The 6411-nt window shown below is 36.7% G+C and overlaps 1 pseudogene; it reads right to left on the bottom strand.

The window, feature by feature from the left end:
- Positions 1-3119: 3119 nt before the first annotated feature.
- Positions 3120-5188, bottom strand: LOC116854314 (annotated as a pseudogene).
- Between the last annotated feature and the right edge of the window lie 1223 nt (positions 5189-6411).

Genomic DNA, 6411 nt, shown 5'->3' with positions numbered 1-6411 from the left:
AACTGGGCCATTTCCTTACACCACACACAAAAATAGACTCAAAATAGTTGAAAGTCCTCAATGTAAGACAAGAGTCCATCAAAATCCTTGAGGAGAATACAGGCAGCAACCTCTTCGACCTCAGCCACAGCAACTTCTTCCTAGAAACATCACCAAGGCAAGGGAAGCAAGGGCAAAAATGAATTATTGGGACTTCATCAAGATCAAAAGCCTTTGCACAGCAAAGGAAAGAGTCAACAAAACCAAAAGACAACTGACAGAATGGGAGAAGATATTTGCAAATGACATATCAGATAAAGGGCTGGTATCTAAAATCTATAAAGAACTTTGCAAATTCCACACCCAAAGAATAATCCAGTCAAGAAATGGGCAGAAGACATGAACAGACATTTCTGCAATGAAGACAAAAAAAAAGGCAAACAGACACATGAAAAAGTATTCAACATCACTTGGCATCAGGGAAATCCAAATCAAAACCACAGTGAGTTACCACCTCACACCAGTCAGAATAGCTAAAATTAACCAGTCAGGAAATGAAAGGTGTTGGCAAGATGTGGAGAAGGAGGAATTCTCCTACACTGTTAGGGGGAATGCAAACTGTACAGCCACTCTGGAAAACAGTATGAAGGGTCCTCAAAAAGTTGAAAATAGAACTATCCTTAAACCTGGCAATCACACTACTGTGTATTTACCCTAAAGATACAAAGATAAGATCTGAAGGAGCACATGCACCCTAATATTTATAGAAGCAATGTCCACAATAGCCAAACTATGGAAAGAGTCTAGATGTCAATCAATAGACGAAAGGATAAGGAAGATTATACACACACACACACACACACACACACAATGGAATATTATGCAGCCATCAAAAAATGAAATCTTTGCATTTGCAATGACATGTATGGAACTAGAGGGTATTATACTGAGCAAAATAAGTTAGAGAAATGCAAATATCATATGATCTCACTGATACGAGAAATTTGAGAAACAAGACATAAGATCATAGAAGAAGGGAGGGAAAAATGAAAAAAAGATGAAAACAGAGAGGGAGACAAACCATAAGAGACTCAATCTCAGGAAACAAACCGAGGGCTGCTAGAGGGGATGGGGGCGGGTGGGAGGGATGTGGTAGTCAGGGGATGAACTTTGCGGAGGGTATGTGCTATGGTGAGTGCTGTGAATTGTGTAAGTGATGAATCACAGACTTGTACCCCTGAAACAAATAATACAGTATAAGTTAATTTAAAAAAACTGTAGGTAGAATACCCCTTAATTTGTGTGCTTCTGATATTTTTCCATGACTCTGTTTAAGTTACATATGTGGGGTGGGATTTCTTTAAGATTTTCCAATATTGGTGATGTTAAATATTAATCATTGAAAGTTGTGCCTGTCAGGTTACTCTGTAAATACTATTTTTTTCTTTTTCTAATTAACATTTCTTGGGAAAAACTATAAAAATATTTTAATATTCTCTTAACAATATTCCAATGAATAGTTTAACATCCATTGATGATTTTCCAGTTTCAATATTCCTTCTATATTCTTCAGCCTCTATTTTAATAAAGAGATTTTCTTTTTTGTGATATTTAATGTATCAGTATAAATTTTATGATTTTTAATTTCATTCAATGGATTATTATTATGTATTTTAATGCCTGACTTCTCCCCAATTTGGCCAGTGGAAGCCTCTTTAAGTTTTGTGTCTCCTTTTGACATGGTCCTATAATTCTTTAATTATGTCCTTACTCTCCAGTGTAAAAATCAGTACTAGGTTTATTTTCTACTTTACAAGCCACACCCTGAAACCGACTATTTCCCTTGGTTAATTTAGTGAGGAATTTTATTTAGAAACCAAGAGCTAGATGCTACATGTGCTCATTGTCACTGGTGTAGCATTGTTTTTAAGTCTTCTGCATAAACAGATATAAAAGGAAATATACAGTTGTATGTGCAGGTATAAGGTATACATGCATATGTGTGTGTTTGTGTGTATCTATACAGATATCTCTAATTCAAAGCAACAACCCAAGTTTCTTCTAGCGTTTTCACTTTCCATATCTTTAACTCCTTGCTCCACATTGAGAAATACAACTTTTATTATCTTCAGTATGTTTATTCATTTGCTTAAGCCTAGCATAACAAATAGTAGTTTCAGGATTTTTTATCCATAATGATGTGAAAAGCAAACTTAGAAATTAAATACTTGTTCCCATTGTGTTATGTAAAATTTGCATTTAGTGAGTGAACACATTTTAATATTAAAATTCAATGAATTTTTAATAATGTATACCTGGCTAAACTATATACCTATCAATAGAAAAATTCCATTAGAAAAATCTCCAATAGAAAATTTCCATTAGAATTTTCTGTCTTATTTCTTCTCAGTCAGCATTCCAGCTAGAGAAAGTCACTTTTTAAACCATAGACTAGTTTTAGGACATCTTATAAATAAAATTGCACAGTGTGTACTGTTTTGTTTTCATGTTCTCACATTCAGCATATTCATTTGAATCATTCATGGTATTAGTCATATGGGTAATTTGTTCCATTTTAATGCTGTGGAAGTATTGGTAAGTGATCATATTTCAGACTTATTCTGAAGTCAGAGAAAAAAATTTGTTGTCTATGGATCAGTGACAGAGGAGATGGAAAAGAGAAATCAATTTGGCTGCCCAAATATCTTTCATGAGTGACTGGAAACTTAGAGTTAACCTTTATTGAAATGATGGTGACAAGGTCAGTAGGCTAGAGTTCAAGTTTAGACATGTTAATTTGGAATTTAGAAATTTTTGTAATGCATGTCACAAATATATTGAGTTTTGAAATACATTTTAGAATAACAAATTGAGTAGTACCTTCTGTTTGTTTTTAGAAGTTGACAGAAATAACAGCATGCTGAAAGAAATGCTTTACTACAGAACACTGAAGTTTATACTGATCTTTTTTCTTTATTTTGTTGTTTTCTCCTAAGTTCTTACCCTGAACACTTACTCTTTGTTTTCATTTTATACTACTGTATTAGCTTCATCCCATGTATGTTTTTGGATCCTTATCATATGTATTTTTAAATTTTCACAATTATTTATTTATTTTAGTTATTTATACTTATATATAACTATGTGGTGGCCACAGTTGGAGCCTGTGGACTCTGCATGGAAACTCTGGTGTGGGTCTTTACAAGATGGTCAGTGAATTCCTGATAGGGACACTTGGTGAACACAATCCCCTTCCTGAGGTGAGGGATGAGATAGCTGTAAGTCTTGGAAATGGCATCAAAAGTGGCTTTGGTGTAATTGCCCAGGATGGCAGTTCAGCCCCTGGCTGAAGTGTAGCAGTCAATATTGGCCATCATCAGTAACTTCTTGGACAATGCCAGTGCCCCTGGGTTAAGGATGAGGCACACCAGCACAGAGCCATAGGGGCTGATCACTTTGCATGTGACAGTGTGGGGCTGGGTGATCTTGTTACCACAGTAGCCTCACCACAGAGGGTGATGGAAAGCTTGGCCAGTATGATGTCCCCATGGATGGCAGTGGCTACCTCCTTAGAACATTTAACACCTAGACCAATCTGCCCATTGAAATCTCTGATGATAATAAATGCCAGCCTGGGTCTGCTTTTGCATAGGCATAACCTTCAAAACTTTATCCTTGAGGGATATCCCCCAGGAAAGTCAATGATCTCAGATTCCTTGAGGGGTAGAGAGGAGAAACAGATCTCCAGGAACTTGATCTTTATATTCTTAACCAGGTGGCCCACTTGGTAATGGGGATCTACCACTTGTCCTTGACCTTCTTTGAGCTCTGCCACCTCAGCAGCAGCCCCTATCCAGGCCCTGGATACCACTGCCAAACCCTGCAGTGGCCTCCTATTCCAGGGCCCTTCAGCAGCACTGATATCATCCACCATTTAGTTCTTGGAGCAGAAGAATTATATTATCTCTTGTTAGTCATTTCTATTATCTATCATCATCATTAGAAAAACTGTTAGAAAAAAAATTCTATGTTTTTTTAAGATTCTATTTATTCATTTGACAGAGAGACAGAGAGAGCAGGAACACAAACAGGGAGAGTGGGAGAGAGAGAAGCAGGCTTCCCACTGAGCAGGGAGACAAATGCAGGACTGGGTTCTCGGATCATGACCTGAGCCGAAGGCAAATGCTTAACAACTAAACCACCCAGGTGCCCCAGAAAAACTGGTTCTATAAGTTCAACTCTGATATTTACTAGGATATGCTTTAGGTTATTTCCAAAAATTCACAATAGTCTTTACCTAATATATTTGCAAAGAATCTGTATTATTCAAAATTTATGGTTCAGGATTCTAAATATATTTGTTATATCAAGTAGGCAGTGATTAGTAGTATTAGTACAAAGAAAGTTGTTAAGCTATATTAATTTAAATAAAAAATAAAAAAGTAAAATGGGGAGGGAGGGAAACACTATTAAAGATTTAACAGATGGATACCTGGGTGGTTGAGTTGGTTAAGCATCTGACTCTTGGTTTGGACTCAAGTCACAATCTCAGGGTTGTGAAATGGAGTCCTGTGCCAGACTTATGCTTACTGTGGATCTTCTTAAGATTCTCTCTTCCCCTCTCCCTCTGCATCTTCCCTAGCTGTCATTCTCTCTGTCTCTCTCTCTCTAATAAATAAATAAATAAACCTTAGAAAAAGATTTAAAAGATACTGCCATTTTTCATTCATTACTCATTTTTCTTGTTTTCAGTAATAGATTTCTCAAAGTTCGAATAGGCAAATAGCATCTCAGCTACAGATTACATCCTCAATTTCCTGAGCAGTGAGATACTGCCATGATAGTGTTTCAAGCCAATGGAATATGAGAAGATGTGATATGTAAACCATCCTTAAAGAGAGCCTTCTTGCCCTAGATTTCCTTTCAGCTAATCCTATTGTCTGGAAAGGTGTTAATTAAAGCTAATGGCTTTGATGCGTAGTCCAAAGCCATATACTTAAAATAATTTATTTGATTCAAATTTCATAGTTTAGTTCTTAAATTGGCTCAAGTCTGGGAACTGAGTAAACTGTGAGGTTTTCCCACTTGATTTTAGGGAAATACTCATGTATGTCAAACCTAGTGTCCCTATAATCGATTAGTACCTAGCAAAGATCTATGTCAAAATATTCTGATTATTACAAACCCTGTTGCCCCTTTTAATGATCATGCTTACAAGGAAATACTCATGTATCTCAAACCTAGTGTCCCTATAATCAGTTAGTCCCTAGCAAAGATCTGTGTCAAAATATTCTGATTACTGCAAATCCTGTTGCCCCTATGATGATCATGTTCATATATCTTCTGATCATTAAGCAGTATCTGCAGTCCTGGGATCCTATCATACCACTTAGGTCTGAGAACTCACTGCAATGACAGTATCTTTAACTGTAATCTTCAGCTTGCAGATAACAGCAAATAAATATAGAGCTTTTCCAGTGATGGTGATATTTTTCAAAGAAATATATTGCTCAAGGTATTGGTGGAGGACACATCCTCTGGACAGTCCCAGGTGACAGAATTAAGGATAGGAAGATCCTACATAATAAACTTATAAGTACACCCATCTCCTTAAACCTTTAGATTTTCCCTTTAGAGTTATGTTCTGAAATCTCAACTTCATTTAATGCAGGTCACTATTGAGTCCAGGTTTTATTCAAGCAAATAAGTAAAGTGTTAGAGCTACTTTCATATATTCCAAATTATGCATTCACTATTGTTAATTCAATATTGTTTAGGGTCTTTTTGGTTAGTGTAACCATATCAGTAAATTCAGTCAGATCTAACAATACACTTTTTTTCATCTCTTGTATATTACTCTTAGACTAATTCCCACCTGAATTCATCAGGTTTGTGTCAATATAGCTTGATAAAATTTTGTAATTCTTTGTTGTATCTGGTGCATTCAGTCAGATTGGTTCTGTAGTCATCCTTTTGTGGTCTGTTGCATCTAGTTGTAAGTCTAAGTACAGGGAAAAGTAATGAAGGTAGGAACTGAGAACTGGCATCCACCTAAAAAGCCACTGTCAGGTGAGATCCTTGGGGGAATAATAAGCAATACTTAGCTAATTCCTTGACTGGGAAGGATTCTGCTATTTCTGCCCACAAATGAAACTCAAAGGAAGTTCAAGGTCTTCAATTCATCAGAATTCACCCAAAAATCCCCATTGTGATTCAAAACCCAGTCACTCCTGGGGCGCCTGGCTGGCTCACTGAGTTAAGCCTCTGTCTTGGCTCAGGTCATGATCTCAGGGTCTAGGGATGTAGCCCTGCATCAAGCTCCCTGCTCAGCAGGGGGCCTGCTTTCCCCTCCCCCTCTGCCTGCCTCTCTGCCTACTTGTGATCGCTCTCTCTGTCAAATAAATAAATAATATCTTAAAAAAAAAAAAAAAA

Source organism: Lontra canadensis, unplaced genomic scaffold (assembly GCF_010015895.1).
Source record: "Lontra canadensis isolate GAN:19392208 unplaced genomic scaffold, GSC_riverotter_1.0 scaffold90, whole genome shotgun sequence".
NCBI classification, from domain to species: domain Eukaryota; kingdom Metazoa; phylum Chordata; class Mammalia; order Carnivora; family Mustelidae; genus Lontra; species Lontra canadensis.
Note: the sequence above shows the minus strand (reverse complement) of the source record. Positions and strands in the feature narration are given on the sequence as shown.